Source organism: Pseudonaja textilis, chromosome 18, assembly GCF_049901715.1.
Source record: "Pseudonaja textilis isolate UNSWEBS1 chromosome 18, rPseTex1.2, whole genome shotgun sequence".
Taxonomy (NCBI): domain Eukaryota; kingdom Metazoa; phylum Chordata; class Lepidosauria; order Squamata; family Elapidae; genus Pseudonaja; species Pseudonaja textilis.
Genome location: NC_142007.1, coordinates 482,906 through 507,310, shown reverse-complemented (window position 1 = coordinate 507,310; position 24,405 = coordinate 482,906). Strand labels below are relative to the sequence as shown.

The 24,405-nt window shown below is 47.5% G+C and overlaps 2 protein-coding genes across 7 annotated transcripts in view; one reads left to right on the top strand and one right to left on the bottom strand.

The window, feature by feature from the left end:
- The window catches only part of AJAP1 (adherens junctions associated protein 1), a 68,196-nt gene extending 64,034 nt beyond the window's left edge, over positions 1 to 4,162 (top strand). Inside the window, exon 6 of the mRNA XM_087914986.1 lies at positions 4,115 to 4,162. The gene's annotated coding sequence lies outside the window, so the exon portion shown is untranslated. The remainder of the gene's footprint in view (positions 1 to 4,114) is intronic.
- The window catches only part of NPHP4 (nephrocystin 4), a 98,868-nt gene that overhangs the window by 29,150 nt on the left and 45,313 nt on the right, over positions 1 to 24,405 (bottom strand). The window contains exon 33 of one of the 6 annotated variants that reach the window (XM_087914957.1): positions 5,309 to 5,702. The exons of 4 other annotated variants lie outside the window; for them this stretch is intronic. The gene's annotated coding sequence lies outside the window, so the exon portion shown is untranslated. Of the gene's footprint in view, positions 1 to 5,308; positions 5,703 to 15,289; positions 15,312 to 24,405 lie in introns of those variants that run through there. One more of the 6 variants, XM_087914962.1, reaches the window with a different exon arrangement.

The window sequence follows — 24,405 nt, the reverse complement described above, 5'->3', positions numbered from 1 at the left end:
CTTCTAGTCCAACCCCCTGCTCAAGTAGGACCATTTCAGACCAGCGGTTGTCCAACCTTTTCTTGAACGCCTCAAGTTCTCACGAAGTCCTTCTTTGGCTCTCAGAATTTGCACCTTCTGCTGTTGTCCCCCTCTCGAAATAAAAACCCTCCAGACTGTCCCCAGGGCCGACCGTCTCACAGCTTTTCCCCCTTTTTCACGGCACAATATATTGTCTGCCCCATCTTATCTCCTGCCTAGTCATGCCTCCAAATTATATCTGCTTCTATAAATAAAACAAGAATTCTCCTGCGAGGGAGCCTCTAAATTAACAGGCATCCAGCGATAATTAAATCGGGTAGGAATTAAACATATATTTACTTTCTCGTCCGGCCCTTCCAGGGTGTAGAGAGCGCGGAGGAGACAAAAGGAGACAAAATATGAGTAACTGAAAAGAAAATAAAAATTCTCGTGCTGACATTTGTGCAACACCCTTCTCAGCTGATAAGGAAATAGGAGACATTCATAAAACATAAAGGAACAAAGACGTCCTAATTAATCTTCCCAGGAAAGATGTAATTTTCTTATGCAAATTCTAATAGAAGTTTCATTGCAAGGGTTTCGGGGTTTCGGCCTCCCTTTGTGCAACCGTTTCTTTTACCAGATCCATCCTGGGACCATCTGGAAGAAAAGAGAACTTGCCGGAAGGTTCTGGAGAATTCTCTCCCTCCCAAAACAGAAACCAAGGCCCAGGTAATCCTTGGACCAGAACCCTCAGCAAGGATGTCAGTCACACCTGATTTCACGCACTTTATGGCCACCGTTGTCAAGAGGCAAGGCAAGGAATGGCTCAGGAATGGGGAGATGGTCCTACCTGGAACAAGGGGGCGGCTTCCACGCGGCTTCGATCCTCATCCAGACACCCTGTGAGCGAGCATCCCTCCTACAGCCATGTTTTACATCCTCACAATGACACCCAGGTGATGCTTCAGGATGCTGGAAATCAGAGACCCCCCCCTCCGTGTAGTGTGAGAGACCCTCCCTGCCTCGATTTGCTTGTTCTATTTTCCTACAACCCTGTAATTCAATTTTCTTCACGTCCTCCTCCTCCTCCTCCTCCTCCTTCTTCATCCGGCATCAATGCTTCTCCTGCTTCCTCTCTTCCAGGGTAGATCCCGAAACTAGCAAAACTTGAGGGCAGCAGCCTCATCTCCAGGGATCCGAGTGTTTTATGAGTTGACACTGAGATCCACAACTGTAATCCAGAGAGTGGAGAAGACGCACAACGTTACTCCGGGGAAGAGCTGGAAGGGGCCTTGGAGGTCCTCTAGATGTCGGTTGCCTCTGCTCAAGGCAGGAGATCCTACACCACCATCCCAGCCAGAAGGTTGGCCAATCTCTTCTTGAAGGCCTCCAGCTGATGTCTTTGAAGTCAACACTAAATGCTGATTAAAAATCTGCATTTTTGCAGCAAGAGGACAACCGTTTGTGTTGCTTAACCCTGGGCAGCTTTTTTGTGTTCCAATTAACACAAATGCTAAAACACGGCTCCACTAACACAAATAAGTCAACGTAAACAGCTGTACTCCCCAAGAACATCGTGTTGGAACAACTGTCTAGTTGCCCAAGAGTTACTTTACGGCTCGCCCAATTCCCCCCCACCCCAATGCCTACAACCAGCTGAAGACGGGTGTTGCCTTCAACAACGATGGCAGAACCATTCCTAACCTCGATGGGGTCCAGTTAAAGCGGTTATTCTGGAAGTTGCAAGCCAATCTGGAAGGGGCAAACATCAGCCAAGGTCGCTGCAGGTCAGCCCGAGTTACAACGGATAGTCCAGAGCCTCAGCCGGCCCATTACCTGTCGGCCCACAAGGATGGTTTGAGCTGGGAGACAATTCCACCCAGAATGCCCCTCCTTGCAGGTGAAGCACTGAAGGCTTCACCACAACCCTTCACCACACAACCTTCCGGCAAGGGCTCCGGGTTGGCCTGCCATTCTTACTGGCAGGGAGGGAGGAGAAAGGAAGGAGAGAGAGACTAAAGGAGGGAGGGAGGAAAGAAAGAAAGAAAGGGGAAAGGGGGAGAAAGGAAGGAGAGAGAGTAAAAGAGGGAGGGGTGAAGGAAGGAAAGAAAAAGAGGGAGAAAGAAAGGAAGGAGAGAGAGAAAAGGGGGGAAGACATAGAGAAAGAGAAGGGAGGAGAGGGAGGGAGGGAGAAGGAAGGAAGGACACAGAAGAAGCAGAGAAGGGAAGGAAGGTAGATTAGGATAGACCCCCCCTCTCCTATTTTCATGCCCCCCCAGCCTTCAATTTTAAAAACCTCTTTAAGAAAAACGAAGCGTCAACAAAAACTTAAATCTCATCCTAACATGGGGGGGCTCATCGGCTGGGGGAAGGGCAGGAAAGGAAAATTACATGTCAGCCACTGCAAGAAAGACCCTCCCCAGGCCTCACCCCCCTCTTTTTTTCCAAATGAAAATGAAGTCCTCCCAATTCCGCCCGGCCTCCCTTGCAAAGGGGAGGTGGGAAGAGGGGGAGGGTGGCGAAGAGCAGAGCAAATCAGACCCACTGCCACCCCCTCCCCAATTGGCTGCCTTCACCTGGCCCCCTCCCCAGCCCACTTGTCCTCCTTTTCCGCACGAACCCCCTCTCTGCACCCCCCAGGGCTGCCAGCTCAGCATCTGAGGCCAGAGCCCGGGAGGTGGGGGGTCCCCGGTTGCTGAACGAGCCGAGCTTCATTAACCCGCCGTAATTAAAGCCGGGCTGCTTCCCTGCGGCTCTGATTAAAATGTTAACATGGGCTAAAGCGAGACGATCCCTCTGGGCTCCCACTTTGGGACGGGGGACACAGCTGGTGGCGTGTGGAAGGACGGACGGACGGACGGACACCTGGCCAAGCAGCCAAGGGCAGAACCGTCTCCCCTCCCCAAAGGCCCCCCGCTTCATCCGAGCAAGGGAGCCCAGGACGTGCCCCTCATTCGGACAGACTGACAACCGTTCGTCCGTAGTGACCACTGGAAGTGACCAGAGCCAAGGATGGGGTTGGGTCCAGTCTAGGGAAAAGAGCCAGGCAGGACACGACAGCGGCCTCCCCGCATTTGGGGGGCTGCCCCAGAGAAGAGAAGAGAAGAGAAGAGAAGAGAAGAGAAGAGAAGAGAAGAGGGGCTCCTTCTCTCCTCCAAAGCCCCAGAAGTCAAGACAAGAAGCAACGGATGGAATTCAGGAGGCATTTCCTGACCGGGAGGACAATTAGACAGTGGAACGACTCGCCACCAGACATTGTGGGTGCTCCATCACCAGAGGTCTTCAAAAATAGGATGGTCAAGTCTACTATTCTGGTTGAGGAGGAGGAGTGGGGGGGGGGGTAGGCTAGAAGACCTCCAAGGCCCCTCCCAGCTCTGGGACTCTGCTGCAATGGCTCTGCCAGTCCATGGCCCTGGGGGCGAGAGGAGGAGCAGAGCTCTTGCCAACCTGGCTGTGATGAATAAGTCTGCCGATGAAGACCGACAGGTTGCTCTGGCAGCCGCATAATAGAGTCTGTCCACCCAGCCCCCCCAACTCCGTGGTCCCTCGGCCGTGGCTTCATCTTGGCAGGGCAATTATCTGGCCGTGACCGCCGGAAGGCCGGCCGCTTCAAATTGGAAAGGGGACCCAGGTGTGCCAACGTGGATTAGTTAAGCACAACGTAACTAGGTTAGTGGGGAGGGGGGCAAACCCGGCTCGCTTGGCACAAAGGTGGACTCGCAATTTTGAAAGGAAGGGAGGAAGAGGGAGGGAGGGAGGAGAAAGAGAGAGAAAATGAAGGAAGAGAAGGAAAGAAAGAGAGAGGAGACAGGGAGGAAGGGAGGGAGGAGGAAGAGAAGGAAGGTGAAGTGAGGAAGAAAGGAGAGAGGAGGGAAGGAAGGAATTCAAGTCCCCCTGAAAAGGAAAATACAAAATTCAGTCCAACTTCCGCCCGGCCACGAATGGAATAAACCGACTTAGAGAAGCAGGCGGCCCTTCGCTTCCTCTGAATTCTCCAGAAATTCTCTTTGATCTACTTTAATCAGAAGGGGTCTTTTTAAGATGTGGTGTGTGTGTGTGTGTGTATGTGTGTGTGTGTGTGTGTGTGTGTGTTTTTCTCCTCCCTTTGCAGGTTGTTCATCCAGCGTCGTCTTAATCCGTCCCGGGGCTAAAGGAGAAGAGGAGGAAGACGGCCCTGAAGGAAAAACACGCCGGCTTCTCTTTGAGGTGATGCAGCAGGTAAAAATAGGCCTTAAATGCGCCGTAGACCATCAAAGGGAAAGACTAGAAGAGCCAATGCAGGTGGTCCTCGACTTACGACGGCAATGGAGCCCGCCCGCTGCCGTCGTTCCTTGTGAGAGTGGTGGGGAAACGGCTGCAACCAGCAGAGGCGGCTGAATTAAGGACACGTCCAACTTTGTTCCTATAGGACCAGGGGCTCCTCAACTTAATGACCACAATGGAGCCCCAAATTTCCGTTTGGTAAGCGGGACAGCTGCTCAGTTTTACTTTGCCCCGTTTTACGACCTTTCTTGCCACGGCTGTTAAGTGAATCGGGCTTCCCCGCATTGACTTTGTTTGTCTGAAGGTCGCCAAAGGGGATCGCCTGACCCCCGGGGGAACTGCCACCGTCATAACTATGAGTCAGGGGCCAAGCGGCAGAATTTTGATCAATTTTGACTGCGGGAATGCTGCAACGGTCGTAAGTGTGAAACATGGTCCTATGTCACTTTTGTCAGCACCGTTGTAACTTCGACTCAATGATTAATTGATCTGGGATTATAGAGTAACAGAGAGGGATGGGACCTTGGAGGTCATCTAGTCCAACCCCCTGCTCAAGCAAGAGACCATCTACCATCCTGGTCAAATGATGGTCCAACCCTTTCTTGGAAGCCTCCATTGATGGAGCACCCACAACCTCTGGAATCGAACCCTTCCACGGGCTCATGGATCTGGGATTACCGAATAGCAGGGTTAGAAGGGACCTTGGAGGTCATCTAGCCCAACCCGCCGCTGGAGCAGACCTTCTCCCCAATTCCAGGTGATTTGCAAGGATGTCACAGGCCAGGCCTGGTGGGGAGACCCACAGATCCCCTCATCTTTGCTGGTCCCTTCCTAACGTGGCTCAACTAAGCCTCTTTGATGGCTTAACAACAAGCCACCTTCTGTTCAAACCATCTTCGTTTCTGCAGCTGTCACTGGATGGCCTATTTTTCTGCCTCTGATCTGACAACTGAGAGGAGACCAGCGATAGAAGAATTGCACAGCCTGGAGTGTGTGTGTGTGTTTGTGTGTGTGTGTGTGTGTGTGTGTGTGTGTAGGAAACTTAAAATACACTTGTGTTATTTTTCTGTGATTTCAATCCGCAGATTGAAGGGGGGTGTTTCCCACTAAGTTTTGCTTGTCGGAAGAGCAAGCAGGAAGCAGCTGCGATGCCGGAGGAGACGTGGTGGTGGGTTGTGGGTTGTTGTTTCGCTCCCTTTTTCCTTTTTTAAAACTTCCTTGGTGTGTCTTATTTGTTCAGCACCATGTGTGAATCAGGGGGAGTCTGGAAATATGGGGACACACAACTCAAATAAACATGGAGACAGTTGTGTTCCGTCTGCAGGCTGTGCGGTGCGTGGAAGGTGCGAATGCAAGGGCCTCCCTGAGGAAGGGGGTGGGGGGGGTGTCCTTGTGGCCAGTGGAGGTTGGCTGGTGGGAGACCACAGCAGGAAGACCTGTAGGAGAAGGGAGGGAGGGGAGGGGGACGGAGGGAGGGAGGGAGGGAAGAAGGAAGGAAGAAAAGAAAAGAAAAGAAAAGAAAAGAAAAGAAAAGAAAAGAAAAGAAACAGCGAGCCAAGAGAATTGGTTAACATACAAGATTTGCTGATAAAGAAACACGGGGAGCTCCAAACGAAGTCGAGATAATTGACTGCAGCGGGATTTCGTTTTCAATAGTTTTCATAGGCACAATTAAAAGGTTGGTTTAATATAGATAAAAAAGTCATTGGAATTGGGGGAAGAAAAGAAACATAAAACAGAATTTGAATTGGGTACAACTGAGGAACATGCGAGGGCTAAAAACTTTTGCTGGAATTGGAAACAGAAGAAGTTAAAGAGCCAAGAATCAAGTGGACTAAGAATTTGGGTTATGGATTTTATTTATCCATCGATCCATTGTCATTGTCTGTCTGTCTGCCTATCATCTATCAATTATAACGATCACTTATCTATATCATTTACCTATGTCTATTTAACTATCTCTATCTCTATCTATCTCTATCATCTATTTTTCCCTCTATCATCTATCAATCTGTAGGTATCACCTATCTATATCATTTGCCTATCATCTGCTTGTCTACTTACCATCTATTTCTTTCTTTCTTTTCTTTCTATCTATCCATCCACCCACCCACCCATACCTACCTACCTAGTTCTCTATCTATCTACCTACCTACCTATCTATCTATCTATCTATCTATCTATCTATCCCCCATCATCTATCGTCTGTCTATCATCTATCAATCTATAATATCGCATATCTATATCATGTTTCTATCATATCTGTCTACATCATCTATCTATCTATCTATCTATCTATCCCCACCATGACCAATGTTCTATTTATCAAGACTTTCTATATTCTTCTGGGTTACACCCCAATTCTGGAAATGTATCCCCTTCGGAAGAGGCTCAATTCGCACCCCCCCACTGGGCCCTATATTTAATTCAGCCACCAAACACCCAGCCCCATCCTTTTTCGTGTCCTTTTTTTTTAAGCCTCCTATCGTACCCCGTGTTTGCAAGGATCCATCTTATTAATTTTAATGTTGGAAATGGCTGGCAATTAATTTCTTCTGGCCTTGAAGAAATTAAAAGGAGTCAATCGACTCAGGCCTATAAAAGGACATTTTTTTCCTTTTTCTGGCAAGCGAGTGCAACCAAAGAGATTACGCTTTTATCTCTGAACATCATGTGTGATCAAAAGGTTGGATAGCTTTGGGAGAAATCGCCCCGGACGATGCAACACACACATACACACACACACACACAAATATATATATATATTAATAAATTAACGGTTTAATGGCGCATTCCGTGGAAATGCTGCGTTTGATTGATCGGGGGCAGGGGAGGACTGTAGCTCAAGGCCTCAGCCCCTTCCCCAAAAGAGGAAAATGATAACAATTATTTTCTAATTATTCTATATTGCAGCAAATTCTAAGGTTAATTATGATGATTTAGAGATGTGGCTTTCCCTCATTAGCTACAGAGTTAACACATTTGGGAAGGGGAAAGAACTGGAAATGCCACATTAGCAGGCGTGTAATTTTGAAATTTATCGGGAGAAATTGATGGCCCCCGTAATGGTCCTGGGTCCGGATGAGTTCCACCCTCGCCCAGCTCCACAGATAATAGAATATTTTAATAGCTTGGATCTCGTGGCTCCGAGAGGAACAGGGGCGGAAAGCGGCTCCCATCAGAGGAGGCAGCTAAATTATTCAGCCCCAGATATTAAAAATACCTGAAGGAGCCGAAGGATCGCAAAAATGGATGAGAACGAGTAAAAAATGTGTCTTTTGATCAACGACGAAGGCCTGGCCCTGCAGGAGTCGGCCGGGGGGTGAATTTTGAGTTGCCAAGCAGAGCTGGAGACGAGGAGGGTTAAAGGTTGGATTAGACTAGAACCAGAGGCCGGGTGGGGGTGAGTTCTAGTTTCGACTCGGGTAGGAAAGACACCTGGGGGATTTCGGGTCAATCACAAGGGACACGGGGCGTTCTAGTGCCACTGTAGCCATAAAAGACGCCAGGGGGACTTTGGGCCAATCGCCGGGAGACGGGGAGTTCTAGTCCTGTTTTAGGCGCGAAAATCGGCTGGGTGACTGTGGGCCAGTCCCTCCCTCTCGGTCCAATCCATCTCACATCCCCAAATCCCAGATATTATCCAACCTAACCGTCGGCTAACAGATAATCAGAGTTGGAATGGACCTTGTAGGTCATCTAGTCCAACCCCCCACCCAAGCAGGAGACCCTACATCATTTCTGACAGAGGGCAGTCCAGTCTCCTCTTGAAAGCCTCCAGGGATGGTGAAGCTCCCGCAACTTCGGAGGGCGAGGACCTCCTCCCTAGGAGGCGGCTCCCGGAATTAATAAATGAGAGTTTCAATGCCCACTGGAGTCTCTGAAGCTCATAAAATCTATTTTGAAAAAACCACCTGCCGTCCAAGGATGAACACGAGGAAGGAGCGGGGGGAACCAAACAAACCCTATTTATCTTTAAGCCCAGTTCCATAACTCTTGCCGTGGGAACGAGGCACCGTTTTGACTGATGAATGTTGATCAAATTATATTCCGGTGATTTAAACTGGATTTAGGAGCCCGCCTTCCCCTGCCGCCTACGCACAAATTCAATTTCCCCGGCTTAATAAAAGATGTAAATATGATCTACGGAGGGCATCTCTCGGCTCGGAGAAACGGGTTAGGCTGGAGATGGATCGGCTCCCCTCTCGGTGGGGGGCTGCGTCTCTCGGTCCTTGACTTACGACCGCCCTGGGGGTTTCCATGGCTGAGCACGTTTTGGCTGTTAAGCGAGCCACGTCTCATTTCAGGCTCTCTCTTTGGAATAGATCTCTATTTATTAGAGCCAGGAAAAGGTTAATCTTACTTTTTTTAATCACCCGAAAACCTTTCATTTTTTTAAAAAAAAATCCGTGTCACGTTTAGCATCGATCGGCCAACCTGAGCCACCGCACGCTCATTAACATTTCAGAAATCGTTGTGCAATGTTGATGTGATATTTTTTTTCCCCCTCATCCTTTAAAGATTTAATTTAGCACATCCCGGTGTCAACAGATTCCAGTGACTATTGTATAAATAAATAACACACACACACAACACACACACACACACACCCCTCCATTAGGGATTGTGGCAGAGAGGGAAGAGCCCCCTGGGGGGGCCTGTTTGGCAGCATTTCCTGGAAGGATCTTATAATAGTCCCACAAAATACAGGTGGGACCCCAGCAGGCTTTTCCCTTCTCCTTCCTCCCTTCCTTCCTCTCTTCTTCCTCCTCCTCCCTTCTAGCCCTGATGACATTCCCTAGTCGGGTCACAAAATGTCTGCAAGAAAACCGCCAGGCTCCGAGAGCCGCCGTGCACCCTCCCTTCCCCGACCGATTCACACCCCCCGCCCTCCGTTTCTCCCCTCTTAAGCCAGAAGTAATCAAGATCTGATTTGTAAAGCTGTTCCCGGGACTTGTCGGCAGCCTGTGCCAGGCGCCATAAATTTTTTTAAAACCCTATCTGGCCAGATCGTAATCCTCCTTCCTTCTTTCCCGAGATAAACTGTTTATCTAGTCCCATCCATTCCAAGGTTCTCTCCCCTTCCGGGGATATAAGAGCCCGTCCTTCCTCTGACGGCCCATTTATAACGGGGTCCTCTCTGAGACATTGGGGAGGGGCCCTTATCTCGGTGGGATCTCATTTCTTTATTGTTTCTCCGCAGCCGAGAAAGGAGAGCTTTTTCGGAGCTCGGCAAACCTTGGGGAAGAGAACGAGACGGCCTTCAGAGTGGAGGCTGGGGGGGTGGGGGCGGGGGGGAGATGCCTGCACAAACCTCGACCCCACCGTTTCCGTCTGCCTCTCGGGGTCTTCGGGGCATGGACGGAGTCAGGGCCCCCCATCCAGCGGGAGAAGCGAATGAGAAGCAAGAAAAATATCCCAGAAAAGGCATTTCATCACTGCAAGGCCAGCAAACTTCAGACCTGAAATTTAACTGCAGGATTTTTATTTATTTATTTATTGTGTGTGTGTGTGTGTGTGTGTGGTTCCTTTAAAAATGACCCCACAATGCTAGTGTTGGCCCTGGAAGGAGCGTTGCCAGCCTGGTCAAGGCGAAGCCAAATTCTGCCTTGAACTAGGATGATTTGGCATAAATAGCTGGGCTCCCTCTTTCCGCACCCCAAGGCCTGCCATTTAGGGTTTTTGGGACCCAGCAGGGCCTCGTCTAAACCCCACAATTTGGGGGTTTTTTTGGTCATGGTGTTATCCTGAACTCCAAACTGTCTGAGCTGGCCAACCATACAGGGTTGTTGTAGGGAAGGTATGAAGGGAAGGCAGAGCCCAGGGATTATATTCTTCCTCCCTCCCTTTCCATTTATTTCTCCTTCCTTTCTTCTCCCTACTCTCTATTTCTATTTTCTTTCCTTCACTATTCGTTTCTTTCCTTATTTCTCCTTCATTTCTTTTTTCTCTTTCCTTCCTTCCCTATTTATTTTCCCTTCCTTATTTCTTCCTCCCCACTCGGTTTCTCCTTTCTTTCCTTCCCTCTTAATGTCTTTATTTCTCCTTCTTTTCTTCTCTCTCTCCCTCCCTTCCTTCCTCTCCCCTCCTCTCTTATTTGTCCTCCTTGCATCAAAACCTGGATCAAACTCAGAGAAAAAAGAAAATTCTATCAGTCATTAATAATAACAAATAATAATCACAAAACGGCACACCAAGCATGAATTTCCCAGGAAGAGACTGAACATTAATTTCCAGGAAAAGCAGAAAATGAGCAAACAAACCCCGTTATTGGCATTGTGATGTATTTATCGTTATAAACGGCACCGAGACTCTAGAAAGGATATTCAAATCGATCAATAAATCCCAGACACAAACCTGCTACAAGCAAATCAGTTCAAATGGAAGCGGGGGTAGGGTGAAAATCAATATTTTCTTTTAAAAAAATAAAACTTCTTAATATGTTTTTGCTAAGATTTGGACAAAGATCGCCCTGGGCTCACAAGAGCAAAGAAGAGAGAGAGAACGACAAACCTTTTTCGAATTTGTGGATAAAAAGTCATTGGCTATGAGAGGAGTGGCAAATACTTTCAATACATCAATAAATGTTGGACTTATTTTAATATTGTGACCTTAATTTTTTTAGAATGCAACGCGGTATTACAATTTTAATATTGTAAGCTGCTCAGAGTTATCCCATCGTAAGGAAGGAAGGGAAGGAGGGAGGGAGGAGGCAGGGTACCTTCTAAATATTTTCCACTACAAGTCCCATCATCCCAGCCAGTGGCGACTATCCCTAGAGCTTATAGGAGATGTAATAATGCCAAAATCTGGACAGTTCCGATATATCTGCTCTCCCTATCGATTTCAGGCACTGATTATCCATTTCAGATACTGATCAATCGATTAATTGGGTTTTTCACATCCTTTAGGAAACTCGAGGAAGTGAACCGAGTCCTCTCTCCTCCTCCTCCTCCCCCCCACAACAACAACCCTGCGAGGTGGGTCGAGTGGAGAGGGAGCCGATGGCCCTGGCTGGGGTGGGTGGGAAGACCTGAACTCGTGTCTCCCTCCTCCCAATCCCGCCACTTGGTGCTCTAGTCTCTCTGCAAAACAAGGAGAGAATTGTCGTTCCGTTGCCGATGTTGGAGGGGAAGGAGAAATTTTTTTTAAAAAAAAATCATGGATTGTGGACTCATCAAAATTCAGGCTAGCGAGGAGGGGGAGGTCCCAGAAGGATGTCAGCATCTGTTTCTTCGTGTCTCTGGCAGTTCCAGAAAGCTCCGTGTTAAACAAGCAGATTGCAATTAACTTGGTTGGCTAAGGTAGCCTGAGAGAAAATTAACTTCAGCTTATCTGAGTTACGCCACCAGCCCAAATTCTGAGAAGACGGTAAGAAGAACGAAGCCCTGGAATGTAAGCCCAGAGGCGAGAAGGCAGCCCCTTCCTCTGCAGTGGAGACCGGTCAGTTTCAAAGCTTTCCCTGGAGGAAGTCGGAAAGAAATCCTCATGATCCCCAAGAATGAGGTAGAAAACCAGAAGCCCAAATCTTTGCTAGAGAAACTCAGAAGAAATTCTCAAGTTTCCTGGAAAAAAACAAACCAGAACCCAAAATCTTCCCTGGAGGAATTTAAAAGAAATTTTCAAGCTTCACAAAAATAAGGTAGAAAACCAGAAGCCAAAACCTTCCAAGTCAAAGCCCAGCAGGAAACCAGATTCACTTAACAACCGTGCTACAAACTTCAACCCTTGCAGTGACTCACTTAACAACGGTGGCAAGCCAGGTTGCTAAACGAGGCAAAACTCACGTCACAACTCTCTCGCGCGGAGCAAGGAGGAAATGTGGGCTTGTAAGTCAAAGACGCTCCGTATTTATTACAGGCAGAGAAATGGAAAAATAAAGACATTAAAAGGCTGGATATTTAAACTTGGTGGAGACGGGAAAAGTTTGAGGGGTTTTTTCCTTACAAAAAAAGGAGCCGATTTATCGATTATATTACAGAAGTGGAACAGCTCAACAATAAAGGGCTTTTATGAAGGAAATATTAACAGGAGATAACGGAAAATTCAAAATAGTAGCTGCCACGGTATAAAAGAATAAGAAATCGCGAAGAGAGGAGAGAAGGCTGGAAGTGGATTGCAAGCAGTCCTTGGTTTAGAACCACAACAAATTTATTGCTAAGTGAGACTGTGAAGTTAATTTGGATTAACTTTCTTGTCAAGTGAATTGTGGCGATTCCTGTGGGACCCAAGAACAAAACTTCCCAAAACTTGCCATTTGAAGAGCTGGCATTCCGTTTTGTCGCAGACACCGGGGGTTGAAATGAACACAAACACACATACACAGCCCTTGAGCAGACACCTGGAGCTGCCCAAAAGGAGCCGAGGGATGGAGAGAAGAGAGCTCAGTTAATTGCAGACCCTTGGCCTGATTGCAAAGGCACTTCTGTCATTAACCCAGATGCAAAACACGCCATTACCGAGCGATGAAGCTGAGAAAACTTCCTTGGGGACAGAGAGTTTTACAGGAATCGCTTTGTGCAATCTTACACCGGTTGGAACTGGCAATCGCAAGAGGAGGGGGGAGTATTATTGGAGTTATGAAAAGCCGCCCCCGTTGGAGCGGGATGGGGAGCCATCCCACCCTCCCAAAATGTTCCGACGCACTGCAGCCCTTTGTAATCTCCATTGGTCAATTGCAGAAAGAGATTATTCTGAACAGCTTACAACCCGCCATAAGGCCTTGGACATCCTTAAATGACAACATCTGGCCGTGCCACATCTTTGGGAAGGATTCTAGAGGTTGGCCAAAGGGCCAAATTCAGTCTAAACATCTGGCTGGCTGTTGACAAAGGATAATGTTCCCGCTCTTGAACACCAACAGCATTGACAACATCCCCCGTCGGTCAATTGCGGAAGGCAGCTTGGCTTCGAGAGATTAAATCCTGCAATAGTCCCCTTAATGCAATCAAACGGCAGCATCTGTCTATGTAAAAAGTGGAGCAGCTGACATCCTGCCACAATCCCCTTAACATCGCCACACATCTGCCTATCCCAGAACAGAAATGCCAAATCCAGCCCAAACATCTGGCTGAGTGCACAACAAACAAGAAGAAAACCTGGAAAGAGAAGTAAAATGATTGTGGCCAAATGAAGATAAATTCAACAACGATAGGCGCCTTGGGTGCAATGCCAAAACATCTGGAGCAGCCCATTGGCATTGACAAAATCTCGCATCAGTCAGTTGCAAAAGGCAGCGAGATCTTTAACACCAACACACAACCACAACTGCCTCTCCCAGGCCCTTGGGAAGAGCTTCGTAGGGGGTCAAAGCTGCCAAACCCAGTCTAAACATCTGGCTGACCGGGCGACCAACTACAACAATACCATCGGCATTGACTAAATTCCCATCAGTCAATTACAAAAGGCAGCTTGGCTTGGAATGGCTTAAATCCTGCAACAAATTCCTTAGCACTACAACCACATCTGTTTCTCTCAGATCCTCCGCAAAGATTACACAGGTGGCCAAAAATGCCCATCCCAGTCTAAACATCTGGCTGGAGGTGCAACAAACAACAGCAACACCCCACAGAGAGAGGTGTGTTCTCATCTTGAAATCAAGCACACATTTTTAATTTCATTTTGACAAAAAGATGGAGCTGCCTCCTTCCAATTTTCAGCCCCATTAGCCCAGCCGCAATAACAACAAACCAATTTTGCCGGCTTCCTTCTAATTACAACTTAGGCACAATTTGCAAAGAGGAGGAGGAATTAGTTCCTGACATTAAAACTACGACGGCGACTGGAAATGTCTCATCCGGTGGTTCTGGGCCTGGGAACCTGGTCTTCGTGGCGTCCCTTCGGACAATGGTTCCAGATGTTGCTGGATTCTTCCAAATCCGGTTTAACAGCTGGATTTGCACCCCAAACGTGGTGATTGTTTTTGGCTTCAGTGTGTCATGAAGGCAGCTGCAGCATCTCCTCAACTATAGTTAATCCTCGACTTACAGCGCTTCTGTTTAGCGACCGTTACAAGGACCCTGAAAAAAAGGACTATTTCCACACTCCCCGCCATCGTGTGATGAAAATTCAGGCGCTTGCTCACACCTTGGTTCGTATTTATGACGGTTGCAGTGTCGTGCGATTCCCCCTTTGCAACCTTTAAAGTCAAGGGAGAAGCCCGACTCATGTAACAACCACATGGCTAACTTCACGCCGCAGTGAATCAAAGTAACCGTGGCCAGAAAGGTCGTTAAAAACAGGACAAAACTCACTTCACCACTGTCCTGCTCAGTGACATACATTTTGGGCTCCATTTTGGTCGTACCGTTGATATGATACCTGTAATTCCGGCAGAACAACACCGAAAGGGACTAAAATGGCTTTTTAAAAAGGCAGAATTATTCTACTCCAAGAGGGAAAATGCCAGTTCGGTCTTCTGGACCCCACTGAGGCCTTGGGATGGGGATGATGGTTTATTGACTGCAATTTCTGGAACCCCAAAAGGACAGCTCCAAGGAACTAAAAGGAAGTTCATTAACCAAAGAGTTGTTTTCTGCAGAGATTTCAAAGGTTGGTGAAAAGCAAAGCAATAAGAAATTAAATATTTAGAGGGAAAAAATCCATTTTAGACCAGCCTCTGCACATTGCAGAGTTTCAGCAAGAATTCACCATTCCCTTAGGAGGAAGGTTGGCGTATTTCCACCCCTCCCCCCCCATTTTCTCCCATGCATAGATAGTCCTCGTCTTACGATGGCAACGTTGCTAAGCAAGGCAGCGGTTAAGTGAGCTTCACACCCACTCTACGATGGCTCTTACCTCCGCCGTTAAGCAAACCACTGCCCTTGTTCAGTTAGCCACGGTTGTTAAGTGGATTTCGAGGATTTTGCTCGTCGGGAGAGTTGGCCGAAGATTCTCTGAGACCTTCATAAATACGAATCAGTTGACCAGCACCTGAATTTTGATCACAGGTTCGCAGGGATGTTGCAAGGGTGAAAAACGGTCATGGTTAGGACTCGTGTTCGTGTCGATTTGCAAGACCACGCAATCCCCTTCGGAATAATCTTCTGACAAGAAAGTCAAAGAAGGTCCATTTAACGACTGCGAGACCAAGCGATTCCCTTAATGAAGCGGGCAACGAAGGTTGCAAAATGGAACAAAAAACTCGCTCCGTTAACTGTCCTGCTTAGCAGCAGCCACGTCAGACTACACTGTGGTCATAAATGGAAGACTCCCTGGGAAATGGTGAGTCTACGACATTCATGTTTCCCCCTCCGAATCGTGAGCCTTTCCTCTGAGGGAGCAGAAAGGAGCCTCGTTTCCTGGGGGCTGGATGGGAAAGCCAGGGTTGGCCTGGAATCCCAGGGAGCAGATCCTGGAGAAAAGGGATCCCTCCTGGATTCCCGTGGAGAGCCTCCGGCCACCTGCGGCTCCGGTGCCAAGCGATGATTAATGGGCTGCTTTTATACTTTTTAATCTCCAGCTAATTTTCCCTGACGCTTTTTCTTTGCGGTTTTGACCTCGGTTAGAGGCTGGAAACCTCAGCCGGAAAAGGAAGGCTGAATATGGCCAAGCTATTCACAAGTGGTCCTCGACTTATGATGCTCCGTTTAGTGACCGTTTGAAGTTTTCCAGCGCCATTGTAATGTCGAACGGTCAATCTCTCTCTCTCTCTCTCTCTCTCTCTGCTTTTTCGGCCATTTTTTTTTTGAGATTTTGGCTTCCAGCCGATTTGCAAATGGTTTCGGAAGGAGAAGCAGATAAAAGGGCCGTCATTTGCAATTTCTTTCCACTTCAGGAAATGAACAATAGGCTGCAAAGACGACAACGCTAATGAGTCATTGTTTGCAAATGATTCCGGCCCAGGCGAGGAACTATTGTCTGTTTCTGCAGGCATCTGAAGACCTTCATTGTCTTCGCAGCAGCTGGGGAAGCTCGGACACGCTTCCGATGCTAAGCAGAAGGGCTGGAAAACACACCCACGCAGAGGCCCACCTGGCCAACTTCCCAAACACGTTGTCCTTGTCCCATGAAGGTTTCTTCAGGGCTCCTTCTGAACCTGGCCAACTCCAGCTGGGATTCCGAAACTCCTTTTTAGTGAAACTTTTGAGGTTCTTCAGAAGTTTCTTCAAAGAAGGAGACTTTCCACGTTCATGTTTGAAGGTCAACAAGTGGACATTGATCAAATCTGGTGTCTTCAGGGCTCCTTCTGAGCCTGGCCAAGTCCAGCTGGGATTCAGAAGTTCATTTTGAGGTTCTCCAGAAGTTTCTTCAAAAAGGAGCAACTTCCATGTTCCATGTCTGAATAAATATGAGTCAGTTGCCAAGCATCTAAATTTGGATCACGTGACCTTGAAGAGTCTGGAATGGTCACAAGTGTGAAAAATGGTTCTAAGTCACTTTTCTCAGTGCCTTTCTAATTTCGGTCACTAAACGAACAGTTGTAAGTTGAGGAATACCTGCGCTGCTTGTTCCAACCTCTTTGATTTTGGGGGGGAAAATAAAATTCGGGTTGCAGATGTGGGGTTCTCCCTGCCTCCCCGAAAGACCACAATTGAAACGAGAAACCTGACTGAACGACAACAGAAATAAATATAAATTCTGATTAAAGCAGCATTAATCTTGCTGCTTTCCCTGTGCAATAGAACTACGATTAATCTTGATTAAATCTGGCAAGCCATCATGAGGAATAAAAGCTCCATCCAGAAACGAGCGTCTCGTGCCAAAATCCCGACTGTTGCCAGGATAAAGTACAAGTTGTTTTGGGCTTACAACTGTTCGCTTAGCGTCCATCTGAAATTAAAACGCCAATGGAAAAAAGGCACTTTTTAAAAATGTGAGCCGGTCCTCACACTTATGACCGTTGCAGCCTCTCCCTGGTACCTTGATTGAAATCCAGGCACTTGGCAACAGGAATATGCAGTTAGATCTCAACTTACAGCCACAGTCGACCCCCAAATTTCTGTTGCTAAGCGGAAATTTCTGTTGCTAAGCTGTTATCTGAGTTTGGCCCCGTTTTGTGACTTTTAAGTAAGCAGTGAATTTCAGGTGGTAGCTGAATTTCAGGGCTTCGTTGCCCTGCCAACTTTTAATTCTGCATTTAAAGTTACATTTATTTATTTTTCTGTCCCCGCATGTGCTGCTGATCAAATGAATAAGACGGCAAATATCTCAGACCTGTTTTTTTCTCCCATATCTTCTTATACCTGCCCCCCCCCCCCTGAAAGGAATCAGACTAATGAATGTAAGTGGATAAGAGAAAGGAAGGATAGACGGAGAGAAAGAAGAATGGATGGGAGGGAGGAAGGAAGGAAGGAAGGGAGAGAGAGAGGAGAAGAAGGAGGAAGGAAGGAAGGAAGGAAGGAAGGAAGGAAGGAAGGAAGGAAGGAAGGGGAGGGAGAGAGGGGGAAGAAAGGAATAGGGAGGGAGAAAGGATAGATGGAGAGATAGAAGAATGGGTGGATGGGAGGGAGGGAGGGAGGAAAAGGAAGGGATTCTCTCCTTCTTGATCCGAGATGTGGGGCGGAGATTCCACTTAGCTCGTCCAGACCTATTTCCATCCAATTGCAAGCAAATTGCAGACGGGCTTCAAAATTCCCCTATAAATGCTTTTTTTTTTCTGATGAACGGCCTCAACCCCGCACGGCTTCAGGCAGAGAACTTTAATTGTCCACTTGCCACTTAAATGAGCAGCGCTTTAAAGCTACGTGGGGGGGATTTAAGGGGGTGATATAAATTCCACATCTCGGGGGCCTTCGCTGGGCCGGGATCCCTGACTGGGTGGGATCTCCCTCCGGTGGATGTAATGCGCCAGGCTCCACAGAGCCCGGGTTCAAACGGGGTTCCTTAAGGGCTCCGTTTTGCCTGGCACAGAAACCGGCAACGGGCAGAAGGACCAAATCAAAGATTTGGGGACTTTAGGATATTTAGAAAGATCCACGTTGGGAGGGAAACAGGGAGTTTGGCTCATTGTGGGGGGTCCTGGGTGCTTTCTTTGCAGTCGTCTCAGGACCCAACTGGGAAGTGCTATCAGAGCCAGAAAGGAGGGAGATTTGAAGAGAGAAGAAAGAGGAGGAGGAGGAGGAGGAGGAGGACTATAGAGTCCTTGGTGGGTTTTTCCTGCAGATGTCTCATGACCCAACTAGGTAACCTTATCAGTGCTGGAAGGGAATGGGTTCTGGGGGGAGCAGGAGGAGGAGGAGGAGGAAGACTGGGACGTCCTGGGGGTTCTCGAAGTTTGATGGTTTTCTTGCAGATGTTTCATGACAAGGGAAGGAGAGCCAGAGTCACTTAACAACTATGTTACTAACTTAGAAACTGCAGTGATCCACTTAGCAACGGTGGCAAGAAAGGCCGTAAAATGGGGCAAAACTTACTCAACAATGGCCTTGCTTTGCAACAGAAATATTGGGCTCAATTTGTGGCCGTAAGTCAAGGACCCCCCCCCTCCCCGGTATTTTGAACCAATTCCCCCATCCGGTCACAAGTTCTTCTGGGTCTCTATCGTTCCTTTAATCCGAGCCTCCTTTTTCAAGCCTCCTTAAAAAGAAAATGGCAGATTTGGGGGATATAAATGCAGAGTTTTGAGGAGAGGAAACCTGAGCGGAGTGGATCAGTCTCATTTCCCACTTTCGAATCGAAGGATTAGACGCCCACAAGAAAAATACTAATTTAAGGGAAGAGGGAGAAAGCAAAGTACATTTTCTTCACACTGCTACGAGTCGGGAGGCAGACGGTTTTTTATCTCAGCTGGAGAAACCGAGCGACAAAAATGCACCCTTGGAGAAATCGAAACCTCCAGTTAAAATAAACCACTCCAAATTTGCACTGATTGTGATTATTTGCAGTACGCCGCTCCAAAACGTCTACTTAGAGATAGACTACTACTCAAATTACAACCGTCCGTTAATATTAAAATATTAAAACTTGTAAGGAGGAGAGCAAAGCACGCGCACACACACACACACACACACACACACACCCAAAATAATATCCTGCTGGTTTCTATGACAACAGCGTCGGCAGAACTAAAGCTGAAAAAGGTGTCCCTGAACAAATTACTGGTTTATTCCGAGGCTTCCTGGCGGGACTCAGAAAAACAGGCGGAGATCCTGGCTTTTCAGAAGTTTCCTTCCTTGGGACTTGATGGAGAGTCTCTCTCTTGCAAATCAGAAGGGTAAGAGGAGGAACCCTGGGAACTGGAAAGAGGATCAAGCTTTGGGAAGGATTTGTGGTCCCATCGCAGGGCTGGAAGGGGCCTCGGAGGTCTTCTAGTCCAACCCCCTCGGCTCAGGCAGGAGACCCTATTCCATTCGAGACCAAGGACTGCCCAGTTTCTTCCTGAAAGCCTCCCGTGTTGCAACACCCACAGCGTCAGGAGGGAAGCCGCCCCCCACTGATTCATCGATCTGGGGTTACAGAATAAGAAGGGGCCTCCCTTGGCCCCTCCCCCTTCTCTGGGGCAGCCCCTGCTGATCATACCCTCCTCTTCAATCCCATCCTTCGCCCTTTTCTCTCTCTCGCTCTCCAAAACTCCTCCAAAGATCCTCCTAAATACTTCCCAGCCTTCCTAAATCACAGGCCAGGCAGGAAGATTTTGCAGAGCAGATCCAGAGAAGAAGACAGCATAAAAACAAAACTAAAAAACTAAACCAAACCAAACCAGGACTTCTAAAGCCATGATCCAGCCCGGAGTGCCAGCCTCTCAACCCTCAAGCTCCTTATTTATTTATTCATTCATTTATTTATTTTTAAAATCAGGGTGGTTAGGTATATTTCTTCCTCTGGCAACGGCGTCTGTGAGATTCGAGGCACTCGGCTCCGGTTGCCAAGCCCGGAGGCTAAAGTCCTGCCCGATACATCTCAGATCATGGTTACCTCTTGCATAGCTAATCCAGGCTTATTAAATATATAGCCCTGGGCGATCGCACAAGGTTTGCAAGAGCGACAGCGCCAGCCAAGGTTTCATCGTAGCCTGGCAATTCTTCACGCCAAATCTATTTTGCAGGCCTGAGAAGAGCCGTGAACTTATTATGCATTTATGACAATGCTGTACCAGGAGAGAGAGAGAGAGAGAGAGAGAGAGAGAGGGAGAGAGAAAAAATCCAGGAACCATCTTTAATTTACCCTTAAAAGAAATTCCAGAGGTGCAGAGTAGCTTTTCTGTCTCCCCCACTTCCCCTGCAAAGGGCTTGTATGTTGGTTGATTAAGAATCAAAGAATATAAAAAGCAAGCCGCATGCTCGCCCCGGGGCAGCCTTTCCTGAGTCTGGCGTTGGCAAGGATGCTTTCAGGGAGGGAGGGGGAAAAAAATAAGGGAAGGGATTGAAAAACACACCGGAATCTGTAATAATTTCTGGTTTGGTGTGAAATATTACAAGGGAGCAAAGAAGGAAGTGAATGGGAGAAAGAGGAGGGGAGGGAGAGAGGGAAGGAAGGAAGAGAAAGAAGGAGCAGCAGGAGAATGAAGGAAGGAGAGGAGGGAGGGAAGGAAGGAAGGAGACACAAAAATAAATGAATGGATGGATGAGAGACGGATGGATGAATGGAAGAAAGCAAGGAATACTTCCTTCCATCCCTCCCTCCTTTCCCTTTTCTCCTTCCTTCCATCCTTCTATCCTCCCTCCCTTCCTCTTTTCTCTCCCTCTCCAGATTTGGCTGGAGGAAAAACCGTCCCAGAGTTGCTAGGCAACCATAAAAGGGAGATCCTTGGCTAGCATCAGCCTTGATTCGTGGTTTAAGGTCACCCCGGTCGTGTTTGATCCACTCCTCTGCTGAAATCCAACTCAGCGGAGTTTCAAAGGGGCTTTTTCACAACCACTTAAGAATGCCTCCTTCTCCCTTTTTCCTCCTTCCCAGCCTTCCATTCTCGCAACACACGTTTCTTTTTTTAAAAAAAGAAATACAAGTCTAGAGAGACCCCGTTGCAATCTATGCAATGTACGTATATATTATATATTATATTATATATATATTAAAAAAGCCCATTGTGTTTTGAAAAATACAATTTCTGCCTCACGGAAAGCAGCAAAGGTACAAAATAAATGTTTTTTTTCTCCCTGGCAACTTTCTTCCCTGCAAATATCTCTGGAATACGTCAACCGCATTTCTCCCCCAACTCAGCAGAGGCCAGACATGATATTTTAGAGAAGTGAGGAGAGGGGGCCAGATTCTCAGGAGACCTATAACCCACCTGAACCCTCGGTTCTTCTGCAGATTTTCAGTGACGGATTAAAAATTTAAGAGGCGTGCAGCAAAAGTTCAGAAAGAGCTGTGAAAAAGGAGGAATTGACACGTATTTACCCAAAGCCTCCTTTGGAAAACAGGGACAGCAATAGGCAACATTTTAGGAGGTGAAATAGAAGCTTTTTTCCCCCTTTAAAAAAAAAAAAAAGGTTCAGGCACGCACACACACACAAACCTTATACAGGTAGTCCTGGACTGACAACAGTTCATTTAGTGACTGTTCAAAGATACGATGGCATGGTCACGTGAAGAAAAATTCAGGCACTTGGCAACAGACTCGTATTTACGACAGTTGTGATGTCCCTGGGGTCACATGGTCCCCTTTGGCGGCCTTCTGACAGAGCAAACTCAGAATGGGGGGCTCCAGATTCACTTAGCAACCGTGTGATTAACTTAATGACTGCGGCAAGAAAGTTTGTAAAACAGGGCCAAACCACCTCACTTAGCAGTGGAAATGTGGAGCTCGTAAGCCAATGATAATCTGTCTTGGGCAGAGGGTTGGGCTAGAAGACCTCCAGGGTCCCTTCCAGCTCCAGGAGTCTCTAGGATCAAAAGCCTTAAACCTCTGGCTGCCTTTATCGAAAAACACCGGCTGGCATCATCCACTTGTCTCTCGATCCCAACCTTGCCATCCTCTCGCTTCGGGGAAGGCAGCGCCTGGATCAGTTAAGCCGTTCCCGCTGGCTCCCCTGTTGGGTTAAGGCCTGCTCCTCGGCCCCTCGCTCCGAAGGAGAACGGGCAGAGGACAAATGACAGAGCCAAGACCCCAAACGATACGATGCGGTGAGGATACGGCAGCGTTGCCCCCACTCGGCAAAAGAGCAAGACTCTATGGGGAGCTGTCCAGCCTCTGGTGCTGAAAACACCAGAAGGTATGGATAGGCAGGCGGTCCTTGGCTTACGGCCACCATGTTTCTGCTGCTAAGCGAAACATTTGTTAAGGGAACTTAAGGACCATTTGTTAGGACCTTTCTTGCCACCATGGTGGAGTGAATTGCCGCGGTTAAGTGAGGAACAGAGTTGCTGAGTGAACTTGCCATCTCCTGGTGACTGGCCCAAAGTCACCTGGACGGCTTTCACATTTGGGGCAAGACTAGAACTCACTGTCTCATTTTGTGGTATTTTGCCAAGGACGCCCTACCTCCTTATTGACCCTTATTTTGTGTCTCAATATCATCTTTATTTCTGACAAAGGAGCGAAAGAGGGAAACAAGATTTTCTCAAACATGCTCTTTTAGGAAATATATCTATCTATCTATCTCTAAAGCTATACCTACCTACCTACCTACCTATCTTCTCTATCTATCTATCTATCTATCTATCTATCTATCTATCTATCTATCTATCTATCTATCTATCTATCTATCTATCTATCTATCTATCTATCTATCTATCTATCTATCTATCTATCTATCTATCTATCTATCTATCTATCTATCTATCCTTTATCTGTGTCTCTCCATCCATCCATCCATCCATCCATCCATCCATCCATCCATCCATCCATCCATCCTTTATTTCTCTCTGTGTGTGTCTCTACCTATCATCCATCCATCTATCTATCTATTACCTATCTATATCTATCTGTCCTCTCTCTCTCTCTCATCTATGTATCCGTCCATCCACCTTTCGTGACTCTTTGGCCCCGGAGGCTACGTGGAAAGACAAAGCCGCAGTTATAATCCCTCGGCGTTTGAGGAGGGCGAACCCTCTAAATACCAAGGAAGCTAAACGCATTAACCTTATCTTGATCTAAATCGTAATTACACCAAAGCCCGGCTTTGGAGTAAACGACTACATTAATAACAATTTCCTTCTGATAATTACTATCATTTCCAAGATCTCTGAGCTATTTGCTAATTTAGCCACCCGCCTGGAGATGCCGCCTCCGATGGAGTGACTCGCTCGGCACCCAAAGCTCTCTAATTGGCTGCAAAAATTATGATTGCAGCTACTCCTTGACTTACAACCATTCGCTTAGTGGCCAAAGTTGCAGCGGCACTGAAAAAAAGTGGCTTAGGGCCTATTTTCACACTTATGACAGTTGCAGATATCATGTAATTGAAATTCAGCCGCTTGGCACAATGGACTCGTATTTACGACGGTCGCAGTGTCCTGGGGTCACGTGATCCCCCTTTGGCGACCATTTGACCAGCAAAGTCAAGGGGGAAGCCGGATTCACTTAATGATCTCGTGACTCATTTAACAACTGCAGTGATTCGCTTAACCACAGTGGCAAGAAAGGTCATACAATGAGGCAAAGCTCACTTCACAAATGTCTCGCTTAGCCAGAAAAATCTGAGGCTACACTGTGGTCCTAATTCAAGGACTTAGCGAAGGGATGGCCAGCGGAGATGCCTCCTTTGGCAGAGATGGCAAAACCAACTTTTCATTTAAGGGGGGAAACAGGGCATTTAGTTCTGCTTCTCCTTCAGGACTTTTTTCTGCTCAACCTTGGGGAAAAAAACTTCCCTCAACTTTGATTTTCAAGTCTGAGAAGGCGAAGGGTTTCGTTGTCATAGAAATGGGCTTGAAATGTTCAGGAGGATAAAGCAACAAGCTGTAATATATATATTTCTCCTACCGCACTGAAAAAAAAAGGCCGAAGTTGCTACTTTTTCTTGTTCTTTCCCTTGGTGGTTTTTCTTCCTATTGGCTTTGTAACTGTTTCATGGGGAGGGGTGGAGCTGATGACCTCTAGGGTCCATGGGGAGAACCCGATGTTCATTTTCCAACATTCAAAGCAGACAAGAGATGCGAAAGTCTCCACTGAGGAGGGGAAGGGGAGGAGGAGGAGGAGGAAGAGGAGGGGGAGGGGGAGGGAAAGAGAAGGAGGAGGAAGAGGAGAAGAAGAAGAAGAAAGGAAGAGGAAGGGGAGGAGGAGGAGGAAGAGAGGGAGTGGTGGTGATGGAGGAC